The sequence below is a fragment of the Rutidosis leptorrhynchoides genome, chromosome 6 (genome assembly GCF_046630445.1).
Source record: "Rutidosis leptorrhynchoides isolate AG116_Rl617_1_P2 chromosome 6, CSIRO_AGI_Rlap_v1, whole genome shotgun sequence".
NCBI classification, from domain to species: domain Eukaryota; kingdom Viridiplantae; phylum Streptophyta; class Magnoliopsida; order Asterales; family Asteraceae; genus Rutidosis; species Rutidosis leptorrhynchoides.
This window is the reverse complement of record NC_092338.1, coordinates 106,518,359-106,535,834: the sequence shown is the minus strand read 5'-3', so window position 1 is coordinate 106,535,834 and position 17,476 is coordinate 106,518,359.

Sequence of the window (17,476 nt, the reverse complement as noted above, 5' to 3'; positions counted from 1 at the left end):
AACTCTTGTAAGAGTAAGATCCAACGGATTAATCTTGGTTTGGCATCTTGTTTCGAAAATAGGTATCTAAGAACAGAATGGTCGGTATAGACCACCGTTTTTGCTAGAACGAGATATGAACGAAATTTGTCAAAAGCAAAGACAATAGCAAGGAGTTCTTTTTCAGTAGTTGTGTAATTCGTTTGTGCTCCTTGTAACGTCTTACTAGCATAATATATAGGTTGAAATCGTTTTTCAATCCTTTGTCCTAAAACGGCTCCCATTGCAAAATCACTTGCATCGCACATTAGTTCAAACGGTAAATTCCAATTTGGTGTTATCATGATCGGCGCATTAGTGAGTTTCTCTTTAAGAATATTAAAAGATTTGATGCATTCATCTGAAAAGATGAATAGAGCATCCTTTTCTAGGAGTTTATTCATAGGAGTGGTAATTTTAGAAAAATCTTTTATGAAACGTCGGTAAAAACCGGCATGCCCTAGAAAACTCCTAACTCCTCTAACATTGGTGGGATGTGGAAGTTTAGCAATTACATCTACTTTAGCTCTATCCACTTCAATTCCTTCTTTTGAAATTTTATGTCCAAGAACGATGCATTCTTTAACCATGAAATGGCATTTCTCCCAATTAAGTACTAGATTTGATTGTTCGCATCTAATAAGCATTCGTTCAAGATTAACTAGACATGATTCAAATGTATCACCGAAAACTGAAAAGTCATCCATGAAAACTTCCATGCATTCTTCTATCATGTCGTGAAAAATCGCCATCATGCACCTTTGAAAGGTTGCAGGGGCGTTGCAAACTCCAAATGGCATGCGTTTATAAGCAAAAGTACCATAAGGGCACGTGAACGTGGTTTTCTCTTGATCTTCGGGTGCTATTGGAATTTGAAAATATTCGAAAAATCCATCTAGAAAACAATAGTAACTGTTTCCGGCTAATCTTTCCAACATTTGATCAATAAAAGGTAAAGGAAAGTGATCTTTTCTGGTGGCGTCATTCAATTTTCTATAATCAATACATACACGCCATCATGTTACAGTCCTAGTAGGAATAAGCTCATTTTTTTCATTTGTAATGACAGTCATGCCACCCTTCTTAGGCACGCATTGAACTGGGCTTACCCATGGACTATCAGAAATTGGATAAATTAAACCTGTATCTAGCAGTTTAATTATTTCTTTTTTAACAACATCTTGCATATTCGGATTTAGTCTTCGTTGGCGTTGCACATACGTTTTATGACCTTCTTCCATAAGGATTTTATGTGTGCAATATGAAGGACTTATTCCTTTAATATCATGAATCTTCCATGCAATGGCTGGTTTATGAGCTTTCAATACAGAAATGAGTTGTGATTTCTCATTTTCAGTAAGAGAAGACGATATTATTACAGGTAATTCAGATTCACCATGTAAATAAGCGTATTCCAAATGGTTTGGAAGTGGCTTTAACTCTAATTTCGGAGGTTCTTCTATCGATGATTTATCTCGATATCTGTCTTCTTCTTTTAGCATTTGAATTTCTTCTGTTGTTGGTTCATATCCATTAGCTATTAGTGTAGCTAACATTTCAGCTTCATCAATTGGTTCATTACCTTCTCCTAAAGAACATTCTCCTGTTCCTTGTAATTCTGAAAATTCTTCTAACAATTCTGCATGTGAATCTATAGTTTGAATATAATAACATGTATCATCTGCAGATTGCGGTTGTTGCATTGCTCTATCAACTAAAAAGGTAACACTCTCGTCCTCTATACTTAGGGTCAATTTCTTACCGAACATGTCTAGCATTACTTTAGCCGTGTTTTAGAATGGTCTTCCTAATATGAGAGGAACTTGAGAATCTTCTTCCATGTCCAGAACAACAAAATCTACTGGAAATACTAAAGTACCAACTTTAACTAGCATATTCTCCATTATCCCTCTAGGATATTTTATTGATCGATCGGCTAGTTGTATACTTATTCTGGTTGGTTTCAATTCTCCAAGGTCTAGTTTAGTGTATAGTGAATACGGCATTAAATTTATACTAGCACCTAAGTCTGCCCATGCTTCTATTGAACTAAGACTACCCAGAAAACATGGAATTGTGAAACTTCCTGGATCAGATAGTTTTTCTGGTATCTTATTCAACAGTACTGCTGAACAATTAGCATTCATAGTAACAGCCGAGAGTTCTTCCATTTTCTTTCTATTTAAGATTAGATCTTTCAAGAATTTAGCATATCTAGGCATTCTTGAAATCACATCAATGAAAGGAAGATTTACATTTATCTTTTTAAACATATCCAAGAATTTGGATTGCTCGGCTTCAAGTTTCTCTTTTTTCATTTTACTCGGGTAAGGAAGTGGTGGTTGGTATGGTTTAACATAAGGTTTAGCCTTAACTGTGTTATCTTCATTAACCTTTTCAACTACCGGTTCTTTTTCCTTATCTTGATCAGGTTGTGGTTCTTGTGGAGTAGGAATAGCTTCATCAGAAGTTACAGGTATTTCAGGTGGTTTAAGTGTTGTACCACTTCTTGTGGTAATGGCTTTAGCTGTTTCATTCCGGGGGTTAGCATTTGTATCACTAGGTAAACTTTCCAGTTTTCTTTCACCTATTAACCTTGCTAGGTTACTTACTTCTTGTTCCAAATTTTGAATAGAAGCTTGTTGATTTCTAAATGCTTGAGCATTTTGTTCATTAGTTTGTTTTTGAGATGTGAAAAACTGCGTTTGAGTTTCAACTAGCTTTGTCATCATATCTTCTAAATTCGGCTTTTTATCCTCGGTTTGTGGTGGTTTGTTTTGAAAATTAGCTCTTTGCTGATTGTAAGTATTATTGGATACTTGTTGATTGCTAGGACCTTGTTGGTTGTTGTATGGAATATTTCGATTATAATTCTGGTTTTGATTGTAGATCGGTCTTGGCGGTTGATAATTATTCTGATAATTATTTCCAGGCCTTTGGTTTATGTATGAAATATTCTCTCTTTGTTCCATTGTTAGTTCAATACTAAGACAATCTTTTGTCAAATCTGGTCCTCCACACTTCTCACAACTAATTCGTATTGAGTGTATATCCTTAGTCATCTTTTCCATTCGTCTCTCGACAGCATCTATCTTTGCAGAAATGGAATCTAAGTCATGGCTAGATCGGCTCTAGCTGCTTTAGATGATCTAACGATATCTTTTTCTTTGTGCCACTCATGTGAGTGGGAAGCAGTGTTATCAATAATTTTGTAAGCATCAGTTTCGGTTTTCTTCATAATAGAACCACTAGCTGCTATATCTATGTCTTTTCTTGTAGTGATGTCGCATCCTTGGTAGAATATTTGTACTATTTGACAGGTGTCTAAACCATGTTGCGGACATCCTCTTAATAACTTTCCAAATCTTGTCCACGCCTCATATAGAGTTTCATTCGGCTTCTGTGTGAACGTAACAATTTCTCCTTGAAGTCTTACGGCTTTAGATGCCGGAAAGAATTGTTTAAGAAATTTTTCAACTAAAACGTCCCATGTATCAATCACCCCTTCAGGTAACGATTCCAACCAATCTTTGGCTTCTCCCTTTAAAGTCCAGGGAAATAACATGAGATATATCTGTTCATCCTCCACTTCTCGGATTTTAAATAGTATGCAGATCCTATTAAAGGTACGAAGATGTTCATTTGGATCTTCCTTCGGTGCACCACTAAATTGGCATTGATTAGTCACCATGTGTAGAATTTGTCCTTTGATTTCATAATCTGGCGCATTAATGTCAGGATGAGTAATTGCGTGACCTTGGCCAGTGCGTTTAGCTCTCATTCGGTCTTCCATACTTAAAGGTTCCAGATTCTCCATAAATGAATTTGTTGAATCGGAATCACTAGAGGATTCTGATTTAATGGTTCGTTCATCAACAATCTCTGTTTGAATTATTGGTAGTTCCGGAGGAAAAATAAATGGTTCAGGATCTACGAATTGTCCCTGAATATTCTCCGGATTCTCAATTGTGAGGTCGGGTTCAAAAAATGGATTATCGGAAATTTGAACTGGAGTACTTGGTTGACTGGATGACGATTCTAAAGAAAAATCAACGGCGGTAATATTAGCTAGATGTCTTGATCGAGTTACAGGTGGTGAACGTACAAAAGGTGGTGAACGTCTTACTCGGTGCATTCACTGAATATCCTATTAGTTTTTTTAAAAGGAAAGAAAAATTATATAAGTTATCAAATTAATAGACTTTTCTGATTTTGCCCACGTTTCGAATAGTCAAAAGATGCAGCAGAGGGGCAGGATTCGTTTGGTCTCAATATAATTGAGGACTGTTTGGCTCCAATAACCCGGTCCACGTACAAATCCAACTATTACTACGAACCAGAAAATTTTGATGTCTATCAATTTAACCACTTAAAATAAATTTTCGTAATTTTAAGAAATTTAGATAAGAAGTAGAAAAAAAATCTATGTCCTAAAACTAGAATTGCGAGAAATAAGAAGGAAAAAGAGCGCGTCGAAAAAGGTCGAAAAAGAAAAGATCAAAAAAATAAAAGGCGTCGAAAAATAAGAAATAATAAAAAAAATGACTTATAGAACTTAAAAACACTCGACTAACCCAACCTTATTACTATCACTAACTTAAAATTATAATCGCAAATTGAGATTACTAATTGGAATGATAATTGATACATAGGTAAAAGGCGTCTAAAAATATTAAAGCTTACAAGTAAAACTGTATCCCAAATGGCAATATCTTAAAAAGGTACTAAAACTTAAAAACGCGTCGCAAAATTCTAAAGCACCTAAATCTTAGTCTAAAGAAAAAGCACTTAAGGAATTTTACGGCAAAGCCTAAAAATCTAGAAATAAAAATAACTATGGCAAAAACTATGTTTAAAAACTAAATACGAGCGAAAAATACAAATATTACACTAAAAACAATTAAAAAAAATAAAATATAAAAATATACTAAAAGTTGTAAAAAGGACAATTTTTTATAAAAATATTATTTTTATATTATTTATTTTATAAAACTATTAATTTTATAAACTAATTAAACTAATTATACTAAATAATATAAATAATAAAATAACTAAACTAAATAATATAATATATATAACCTAATTAGGGTTTATTAAATAATAATAATAATACACCGTAATTAATGCAGTTAGGGTTTCTTGTTGGCCTGTCAGACACTCTCATGCGATCGCATGAGCTTATGCCTTCGGGCTCATGCGATCGCATGAGCCAGGATTTTGGGCCAGGTTACGGGCTGCTACAGTAGCAGGCCCGAGAGTTTATTTATTTATTTATTTTTTATTTTGCTGTGCTTATTTTTTCTGTTTTAAATATTTATATAATATATTTTTATAAATTAAATAAAACTTATATTTTTATAAAATAAATATAAAGAAAATTTTTATATAACTTATAAACTCTTAAAAATATTTATATTTTTGTTTTTCTTTTTATATTTTCGAATATTTAAAACGTATTTTTACAAAAGCGTATTTTTTTATAAAAGTAAACTAAAAAGAAAAATCTTTTTTTTTATATATATTAGCGTTGCGCTTCCGGCTTTTAAGCTACATTGTCCCCGGCAGCGGCGCCAAAAATACTTGATAGTTAAAGCTAAGGGGTATAAAATACTATTAAATTTTACAAGGAAATACTATTAAATACGATACAATTTTACACAAGATATTTATTTATTTAGAGAATGGATATACTTATACCTTGCTACAACACTTATAGGCAGTGTACCTAATCGTACAGTAGTGTAGTTTTTAGTAAGTCCGGTTCGTTCCACAGGGAAAATCTTTTAATCAAAGCTTAACGCTATATTAGTTTTATTTTATAAAAATACAAATATATATATAAGTAATATTATTATTATAATGGGGGGTTTTTACCGTTTAATGACCGGTTTGTCTATTTTAAAAACTTTAGTCGCAGTTAAAACAAAATGTAAAATATTGAATAAATAAAAGACTTAATTTAAAGCGTAAAGTAAATAATGATAATGAAATTGCGATACATGAAATTGCGATAAAATAAACTTGCGATAATTAAAAAGTACGATAATTAAAAGTGCAATTAAATACAATAACAAAAAAATAAAAGTGCGATAATTAGAAGTGCAATTAAATATAAAATAAAGGAAATTAAATATGAAATAAAAGAATTATGCTTATTTAAACTTCCGTAATCATGATGTTTAACGTGTTGATTTTAGTTTTATGCCCATGGGTTAATTGTCCTTTGTCCTGGATTATTTAATATGTCCGTCTGGTTTTTGTCCATAACAGTCCACCAGTCATAAATATAAAGTGCGAATATCCTCGTCAAATTATGCTTATACCCGAAGTTAAATATTCCAACTAATTGGGGACTTAAACTGTAACAAGGTTTTATTACTTTGTTTATTAATTACACCAGGATATCAACTGCGTGTAACCCAAGGTTTTAATACTTTGTAAACAATTACGCCAAGTGTCCTTGTACATAATTTCACCCCTATTTTAATAATTCCATAGACTATTAATCCATTCTCGTGTCCGGTTAAATGAACGATTATTCATACATATAAATACCCCGCCCATCGTATCCGATTGAGTGTATATGGTTATTTATAGGGACGTCCAATTGTAAACCTTTATATTAAAATTAACAAACTATCATTTAGTTAAACAAATATAAAGCTCATTAATAGCCCATAGTCTAATTTCCACAAGTGTCGTTCTTTTCTCCAAACCCCAATTATGGTACAAAGCCCAATTACCCAATTTTAGTAATTAGCCCAACATCATGATCACTTCGTTTTAAATAAGCATAATAATAACTTAGCTACGAGACATTAATGTAAAAAGGTTGAACATAACTTACAATGATTAAAAATAGCGTAGCGTTACACGAACAGAATTTCGACTTACACACTTACAACATTCGCTAACATACCCTTATTATTAGAATTAAAATTAAAATTAAAATTAAAATATAAATATAAATATATACTACGTATGAATGAGGAGAAGAAAAAGATGTGTTTTGTATTACACCAAAGCTCGATTTTTATAGGCCTGTGATCTGGAAAAGATGCTCATGCGATCGCATGAGCTTTACCCTTCAAGGCCATGCGATCGCATGGCCAGCTGGGGAGAGCCAAATTTGGTTGTTTTCTTCTGCCGACGTTTATTTAAACGTAATATAATATATATATTAATTTTAAGAATTAATTATATATTATATTATATTCATATGCATAGTTGACTTGTAATTTTTAGTCCGTTGCGTCGAGCGTTGAGAGTTGACTCTGGTCCCGGTTCCGGATTTTCGAACGTCCTTGCGAATAATTTAATATCTTGTACTTTGCATTTTGAATCTTGTACTCTTGTAATTTTGAGATGTTTCTTATCAATAATTGGAACCTCATTGATTGTATTTTGTACTTTTGAGCTTTTTGGTCGTTTGCGTCTTCAACTCGTCGAATCTTCTTTTTGTCTTCACCTTTTATTATTTAAACGAATATCACTTGTAAATAGAACAATTGCAACTAAAAGCTTGTCTTTCTTGAGGAATAATGCTATGAAATATATGTTCGTTTTTAGCATTATCAATAACTCACTTTCACAGATTTTTTACTTCGTCGGGAAGTAAGACTTGGCCACTGGTTGATTCACGAACCTATAACAATATATACATATATATCAAAGTATGTTCAAAATATATTTACAATACTTTTAATATATTTTGATGTTTTAAGTTTATTAAGTCAGTTGTCCTCGTTAATAACCTACAACTATTTGTCCACAGTTAGATGTACAGAAATAAATCGATAAATATTATCTTGAATCAATCCACGATCCAGTGTATACGTATCTCAGTATTGATCACAACTCAAACTATATATATATTTTGGAATCAACCTCAACCCTGTATAGCTAACTCCAACATTCACATATAGAGTGTCTATGGTTGTTCCGCAATATATATATATATAGATGGGTCAACATGATAGGTCGAAACATTGTATATGTGTCTATGGTATCTCAAGATTACATAATATAAAATATAAGTTGATTAGGTTATGGTTAGAATAGATTTATTACTAACTTTCACGTAGGTAAAATGAGTAGTTTTTATTAATCTTGTTTTACTCGCCATTTCTTCGTTTCTAATCCGTTTTGAGTGATTCCAGTGGCCACGGTTTCGTATTGAACTTAAATTTATGAATATAAATAGAAAAAAGTATAAGTTTATAGTCGGAAATACAAGTTACAAGTCGTTTTTGAAAGAGGTAGTCATTTCCGTCGAAAGAACGACGTCTTGATGACCATTTTGAAAAACATACTTTCACTTTGAGTTTAACCATGATTTTTGGATATAGTTTCATGTTCATAAGAAAAATCATTTTTCCAGAAGTATAGCTTTTAAATCAAAGTTCTTCTTAGCTTTTAATTATCCCAACCAAAACAGCCCCCGGTTTTACTACGACGGCGTATATCCAGTTTTATGGTGTTTATCGTGTTTTCGGGTTTTAAATCATTAAGTTAGCATATCAAATAGATATAGAACATGTTTTTAGTTGATTTTAAAAGTCTAGTTAGAAGGATTAACTTTATTTGCGAACAAGTTTAGAATTAACTAAACTATGTTCTAGTGATTACAAGTTTATAACGTTGAATAAGACAGCTTTTTATGTATGAATCGAATGATGTTATGAACATAATTACTACCTCAAGTTCCTTGTATAAACCTACTGGAAATGAGAAAAATGGATCTAGCTTCAAAGGATCCTTGGATGGCTTGAAATTTCTTGAAGCAGAATCATGACACGAAAACAATTTCAAGTAAGATTTCCACTCGAAATAAGATTGTTATAGTTATAGAAATTGAATTAAAGTTTGAATATGATTATTACCTTGTATTAGAAAGATAAACTACTGTAAGTAACAAAGGTTTCTTGATCTTGGATGATTACTTGGAATGTATTTAGAAAACTTGGAAGTAAATTTGCAATCTTGGAAATATTCTTGATTTTATGAAACTAGAACTTTTGGAATTTATGAAGAACACTTAGAACTTGAAGATAGAACTTGAGAGAGATCAATTAGATGAAGAAAATTGAAGAATGAAAGTGTTTGTAGGTGTTTTTAGTCGTTGGTGTATGGATTAGATATAAAGGATATGTAATTTTGTTTTCATGTAAATAAGTCATGAATGATTACTCATATTTTTGTAATTTTATGAGATATTTCATGCTAGTTGCCAAATGATGGTTCCCACATGTGTTAGGTGACTCAAATGGGCTGTTAAGAGCTGATCATTGGAGTGTATATACCAATAGTACATACATCTAAAAGCTGTGTATTGTACGAGTACGAATACGGGTGCATACGAGTAGAATTGTTGATGAAACTGAACGAGGATGTAATTATAAGCATTTTTGTTAAGTAGAAGTATTTTGATAAGTGTCTTGAAGTCTTTCAAAAGTGTATGAATACATATTAAAACACTACATGTATATACATTTTAACTGAGTCGTTAAGTCATCGTTAGTCGATCCATGTAAGTGTTGTTTTGAAACCTTTAGGTTAACGATCTTGTTAAGTGTTGTTAACCCAATGTTTATAATATCAAATGAGATTTTAAATTATTATATTATCATGATATTATGATGTATAAATATCTCTTAATATGATATATATACATTAAATGTCGTTACAACGATAATCGTTACATATATGTCTCGTTTCAAAATCATTAAGTTAGTAGTCTTGTTTTTACATATGTAGTTCATTGTTAATATACTTAATGATATGTTTACTTATCATAATATCATGTTAACTATATATATATCCTTATATATGTCATCATATAGTTTTTACAAGTTTTAACGTTCGTGAATCACCGGTCAACTTGGGTGGTCAATTGTCTATATGAAACCTATTTCAATTAATCAAGTCTTAACAAGTTTGATTGCTTAACATGTTGGAGACACTTAATCATGTAAATAACAATTTCATTTAATATATATATAAACATGGAAAAGTTCGGGTCACTACAGTACCTACCCGTTAAATAAATTTCGTCCCGAAATTTTAAGCAGTTGGAGGTGTTGACGTATCTTCTGGAAATAAATGCGGGTATTTCTTCTTCATCTGATCTTCTCATTCCCAGGTGAACTCGAGTCCTCTACGAGCATTCCATCGAACCTTAACAATTGGTATCTTGTTTTGCTTAAGTCTTTTAACCTCACGATCCATTATTTCGACGGGTTCTTCGATGAATTGAAGTTTTTCATTGATTTGGATTTCATCTAATGGAATAGTGAGATCTTCTTTAGCAAAACATTTCTTCAAATTCGAGACGTGGAAAGTGTTATGTACAGTCGCGAGTTATTGAGGTAATTCAAGTCGGTAAGCTACTGGTCCGACACGATCAATAATCTTGAATGGTCCAATATACCTTGGATTTAATTTCCCTCGTTTACCAAATCGAACAACGCCTTTCCAAGGTGCAAATTTAAGCATGACCATCTCTCCAATTTCAAATTCTATATCTTTTCTTTTAATGTCAGCGTAGCTCTTTTGTCGACTTTGGGCGGTTTTCAACCGTTGTTGAATTTGGATGATCTTCTCGGTAGTTTCTTGTATTATCTCTGGACCCGTAATCTGTCTATCCCCCACTTCACTCCAACAAATCGGAGACCTGCACTTTCTACCATAAAGTGCTTCAAACGGCGCCATCTCAATGCTTGAATGGTAGCTGTTGTTGTAGGAAAATTCTGCTAACGGTAGATGTCGATCCCAACTGTTTCCAAAATCAATAACACATGCTCGTAGCATGTCTTCAAGCGTTTGTATCATCCTTTCGCTCTGCCCATCAGTTTGTGGATGATAGGCAGTACTCATGTCTAGACGAGTTCCTAATGCTTGCTGTAATGTCTGCCAGAATCTTGAAATAAATCTGCCATCCCTATCAGAGATAATAGAGATTGGTATTCCATGTCTGGAGACGACTTCCTTCAAATACAGTCGTACTAACTTCTCCATCTTGTCATCTTCTCTTATTGGCAGGAAGTGTGCTGATTTGGTGAGACGATCAACTATTACCCAAATAGTATCAAAACCACTTGCAGTCCTTGGCAATTTAGTGATGAAATCCATGGTAATGTTTTCCCATTTCCATTCTGGGATTTCGGGTTGTTGAAGTAGACCTGATGATTTCTGATGCTCAGCTTTGACCTTAGAACACGTCAAACATTCTCCTACGTATTTAGCAACATTGGCTTTCATACCCGGCCACCAAAAATGTTTCTTGAGATCCTTGTACATCTTCCCCGTTCCAGGATGTATTGAGTATCTGATTTTATGAGCTTCTCTAAGTACCATTTCTCTCATATCTCCAAATTTTGGTACCCAAATCCTTTCAGCCCTATACCGGGTTCCGTCTTCCCGAATATTAAGATGCTTCTCCGATCCTTTGGATATTTCATCCTTTAAATTTCCCTCTTTTAAAACTCCTTGTTGCGCCTCCTTTATTTGAGTAGTAAGGTTATTGTGAATCATTATATTCATAGATTTTACTCGAATGGGTTCTCTGTCCTTCCTGCTCAAGGCGTCGGCTACCACATTTGCCTTCCCCGGGTGGTAACGAATCTCAAAGTCGTAATCATTCAACAATTCAATCCACCTACACTGCCTCATATTCAGTTGTTTCTGATTAAATATGTGCTGAAGACTTTTGTGGTCGGTATATATAATACTTTTGATCCCATATAAGTAGTGCCTTCAAGTCTTTAATGCAAAAACAACCGCGCCTAATTCCAAATCATGCGTCGTATAATTTTGTTCGTGAATCTTCAATTGTCTAGACGCATAAGCAATCACCTTCGTTCGTTGCATTAATACACAACCGAGACCTTGCTTTGATGCGTCACAATAAATCACAAAATCATCATTCCCTTCAGGCAATGACAATATAGGTGCCGTAGTTAGCTTTTTCTTCAATAACTGAAACGCTTTCTCTTGTTCATCCTTCCATTCAAATTTCTTCCCTTTATGCGTTAATGCAGTCAAGGGTTTTGCTATTCTGGAAAAGTCTTGGATGAACCTTCTATAGTAACCAGCTAGTCCTAAAAACTGGCGTATGTGTTTCGGAGTTTTCGGGGTTTCCCACTTTTCAACAGTTTCTATCTTTGCCGGATCCACCTTAATACCTTCTTTGTTCACTATGTGACCGAGGAATTGAACTTCTTCCAACCAAAATGCACACTTTGAAAATTTAGCGTACAATTCTTCCTTCCTCAATACTTCTAACACCTTTCTCAAATGTGCACCGTGTTCTTGGTCATTCTTTGAGTAAATAAGTATGTCATCAATGAAAACAATGACAAACTTGTCAAGGTATGGTCCACACACTCGGTTCATAAGGTCCATGAACATAGCTGGTGCATTAGTTAAACCAAACGGCATGACCATAAACTCGTAATGACCGTAACGTGTTCTGAAAGCAGTCTTTGGAATATCATCTTCTTTCACCCGCATTTGATGATACCCGGAACGTAAGTCAATCTTTGAATAAACAGACGAGCCTTGTAGTTAATCAAATAAGTCGTCGATTCTCGGTAGAGGGTAGCAGTTCTTGATGGTAAGTTTGTTTAACTCTCGGTAGTCGATACACAACCTGAATGTACCATCTTTCTTCTTGACAAACAAAACAGGAGCTCCCCACGGTGATGTGCTTGGTCAAATGAAACCACGCTCTAAAAGTTCTTGTAATTGGCTTTGCAGTTCTTTCATCTCACTGGGTGCGGGTCTGTAAGGAGCACGAGCTATTGGTGCAGCTCCTGGTACAAGATCTATTTGAAATTCAACGGATCGATGTGGGGGTAATCCCGGTAATTCTTTCGGAAATACATCGGGAAATTCTTTTGAGACGGGAACATCATTGATGCTCTTTTCTTCAATTTATACTTTCTCGACGTGTGCTAGAACAGCATAGCAACCTTTTCTTATTAGTTTGTGTGCCTTCAAATTACTAATAAGATGTAGCTTCGTGTTGCCCTTTTCTCCGTACACCATTAAGGGTTTTCCTTTTTCTCGTATAATGCGAATTACATTTTTGTAACAAATGATCCCTGCTTTCACTTCTTTCAACCAGTCCATACCGATTATCACATCAAAACTCCCTAACTCTACTGGTATCAAGTCAATCTTAAATGTTTCGCTAATCAGTTTAATTTTCGATTCCGACATATATTATATGCTGAAATTAATTTACCATTTGCTAATTCGAGTAAAAATTTACTATCCAAAGGCGTCAATAGACAACTTAATTTAGCACAAAAATCTCTACTCATATAGCTTCTATCAGCACCCGAATCAAATAAAACGTAAGCAGATTTATTGTCAATAAGAAACGTACCCGTAACAAGCTCTGGGTCTTCCTGTGCCTCTGCCGCATTAATATTGAAAACTCTTCCGCGGCCTTGTCCATTCGTGTTCTCCTGGTTCGGGAAATTTCTAATAATGTGGCCCGGTTTTCCACATTTATAACAAACTACATTGGCATAACTTGCTCCGACACTACTTGCTCCGCCATTACTCGTTCCGACACCATTTGTTCCTTTCGTTCTGTTAACCCTTGGTCCGTAGACCTCACAGTTCACCGCGCTATGACCATTTCTTTTACACTTGTTGCAAAATTTGGTGCAAAACCCCGAGTGATAGTTTTCACACCTTTGACATAGCTGCTTCTTATTGTTGTTGTTGTTGCGGTTGTTATTGTTGTTGGGATGATTGTTGTAGTTGTTGTTGTTGTTGTTGTTGTTGTTGTTATTGTTGTTGTTGTTGTTGTTGTTGGGCCGTTTGTTGTAGTTGCGATTGATGTTGCGATTATTGGGATAATTATTGCGATTATTGTTGTAATTGCTGTTGTTGTTGTATTGGTGATTCTTATCACCGTTTTCCTCCCACTTTCTTTTGACTTGCTTCACATTGGCCTCTTCAGCAGTCTGTTCTTTAATTCTTTCTTCAATCTGGTTCACTAGTTTGTGAGCCATTCTACATGCCTATTGTATGGAGGCGGGCTCGTGTGAACTTATATCTTCTTGGATTCTTTCCGGTAATCCTTTCACAAACGCGTCGATCATCTCTTCCTCATCTTCGAACGCTCCCGGACACAATAGGCATAGTTCTGTGAATCATCTTTCGTACGTGGTAATATCAAATCCTTGGGTTCGTAACCCTCTAAGTTCTGTCTTGAGCTTATTGACCTCGGTTCTGGGATGGTACTTCTCATTCATCAAGTGTTTGAATGCTGACCACGGTAGTGCGTAAGCATCATCTTGTCCCACTTGCTCTAGATAGGTATTCCACCATGTTAACGCAGAACCTGTGAAGGTATGTGTAGCGTACTTCACTTTGTCCTCTTCAGTACACTTACTTATGGCAAACACCGATTCGACCTTCTCGGTCCACCATTTCAATCCGATCGGTCCTTCGGTTCCATCAAATTCCAAAGGTTTACAGGCAGTGAATTCTTTGTAGTTGCATCCTACACGATTTCCTGTACTGCTAGATCCAAGGTTATTGTAGTTATGTAGTGCAGCCTGTACTGCGGCTATGTTTGAAGCTAGAAAAGTACGGAATTCCTCTTCATTCATATTCACGGTGTGTCGAGTAGTCGGTGCCATTTCCTTCAAAATAGTCAAATGGAACAAGTTAATCATACAGAATATTAAGAGTAGTTAAAGTATTTCGTAGCATAATATGAACTTATTTATAAAAGCTTTTTCTTCATATTAGCGTTTTATAAGTTTAAATTCAGGTAGTACCTACCCGTTAAGTTCATACTTAGTAGCTAATATACAATTCAACTACTACAATTCTATATGAAAAACTGATTATAATAATATTTCGCGTTCAAACTTTTATACAATATTTTACAAACTTACAATACCGCTTATTTTATATAAAGCATGAATTATAGCACACAATAACTTTGATACAAGATAGTTGTGAAGATAATTCTAGCTAGTACACAAGTCATTCAGCAAAGGCAATAAAGACACGTAATTCATACGTCCAGAAACAAGTCATGCATTCCAGTTTTACTAGGACTACTTCCCATCCTTGGTCTTGTGGAACATAACCGTTATGGCCGTTGATAAGACAGCGTGTTGTAACGTCATCAAAGGGACGAGGGTTATGTAATGTCCAACAGTCCCGTAAGAATCTAAAAACCTTGTTTCTCACCCCAACTACTGAGTCCGTTACTTGTGGAAATGTTTTGTTTAATAGTTGTAGCCCGATGTTCTTGTTCTCACTTTGGTGAGAAGCGAACATTACTAATTCGTAAGCATAACATGCTTCTTTATGTTGCATGTTAGCCGCTTTTTCTAAATCACGAAGTCCTATGTTCGGATACATTGAGTCAAAATAATTTCTTAACCCGTTGTGTAAAATAGCACTTGGGTTCCCCGCAATATATGCGTCAAAGTAAACACATCGTAACTTATGGGTTTCCCAATGTGATATCCCCCATCTTTCAAACGAAAGTCTCTTATAAACCAAGGCATTCTTGGAATGTTCTTCGAATGTCTTACAAACTGATTTTGCCGTAAATAGTTGTGCCGAAGAATTCTGACCGACTCTAGACAAGATTTCATCAATCATGTCTCCGGGTAGGTCTCTTAAAATATTGGGTTGTCTACCCATTTTGTGTTTTTATACTGTAAAATAGACAAGAGTTAGATTCATAAAAAAAAATACTTATTAATACAAGCAATTTTTACATATATCATAAAGCATAAGCACACTATATTTCATATATTACACCATACGAATACAACTATCTTATTCCGACTCGCTCATTTCTTCTTCTTCAGTTTTGGTTCGTTTTGCCAAGTTTCTAGGGATATATGATGTTCCCCTAATACTAGCTGTCGTTTTCCACAACGGTTTAGAAAAACCTGGTGGTTTAGAGGTTCCCGGGTCATTGTTACAACTTAAGGACTTCGGGGGTTGACGATACATATAAAGTTCATCGAGGTTGGAATTAGATTTCTCTATTTTTATGCCCTTTCCCTTATTATTTTCTTTTGCCTTTTTAAATTCAGTTGGGGTAATTTCTATAACATCATCGGAATTCTCGTCGGAATCCGATTCATCGGAGAATTGGTAATCCTCCCAATATTTTGCTTCCTTGGCGGAAACACCATTGACCATAATTAACCTTGGTCGGTTGGTTGAGGATTTTCTTTTACTTAACCGTTTTATTATTCCCCCACCGGTTCTATTTCCTCCTCCGGTTCCTCCTCTTCCGGTTCTGATTCTTCTTCCAGTTCTGATTCTTCTTCCGGTTCCTCTTCGGGAACTTGTGAATCAGTCCAATATATATTCGACTCTTCGTTATTATTAGGTGAGTCAATGAGATTTGTGCTAGAGGTAGACATCTATCACACAATATCAAACACGTTAAGAGATTAATATATCACATAATATATACATGTTAATAATATATAGTTTCCAACAAAAATGTTAAGCAATCATTTTTAAAGAAAACACGGTCGAAGTCCAGACTCACTAATTTGTAGTGACCCGAACTTTTCCATGTTTATATATATTAATTGAGATTGATATTTACATGATTAAATGTTTCCAACATGTTAAGCAATCAAACTTGTTAAGACTTGATTAATTGAAATATGTTTCATATAGACAATTGACCACCCAAGTTGACCGGTGATTCACGAACGTTAAAACTTGTAAAAACTATATGATGACATATATATGGATATATATATATATATATAGTTAACATGATACTATGATAAGTAAACATATCATTAAGTATATTAACAATGAACTACATATGTAAAAACAAGACTACTAACTTAATGATTTTTAAACGAGACATATATGTAACGATTATCGTTGTAAAGACATTTAATGTATATATATCATATTAAGAGATATTCAATCATGATAATATCACGATAATATAATAATTTAAAATCTCATTTGATATTATAAACATTGGGTTAACAACATTTAACAAGATCGTTAACCTAAAGGTTTCAAAACAACACTTACATGTAACGACTAACGATGACTTAACGACTCAGTTAAAATGTATATACAAGTAGTTTTTTAATATGTATTTATACACTTTTGAAAGACTTCAATACACTTATCAAAATACTTCTACTTAACAAAAATGCTTACAATTACATCCTCGTTCAGTTTCATTAACAATTCTACTCGTATGCACCCGTATTCGTACTCGTACAATACACAGCTTTTAGATGTATGTACTATTGGTATATACACTCCAATGATCAGCTCTTAGCAGCCCATGTGAGTCACCTAACACATGTGGGAACCATCATTTGGCAACTAGCATGAAATATCTCATAAAATTACAAAAATATGAGTAATCATTCATGACTTATTTACATGAAAACAAAATTACATATCCTTTATGTCTAAT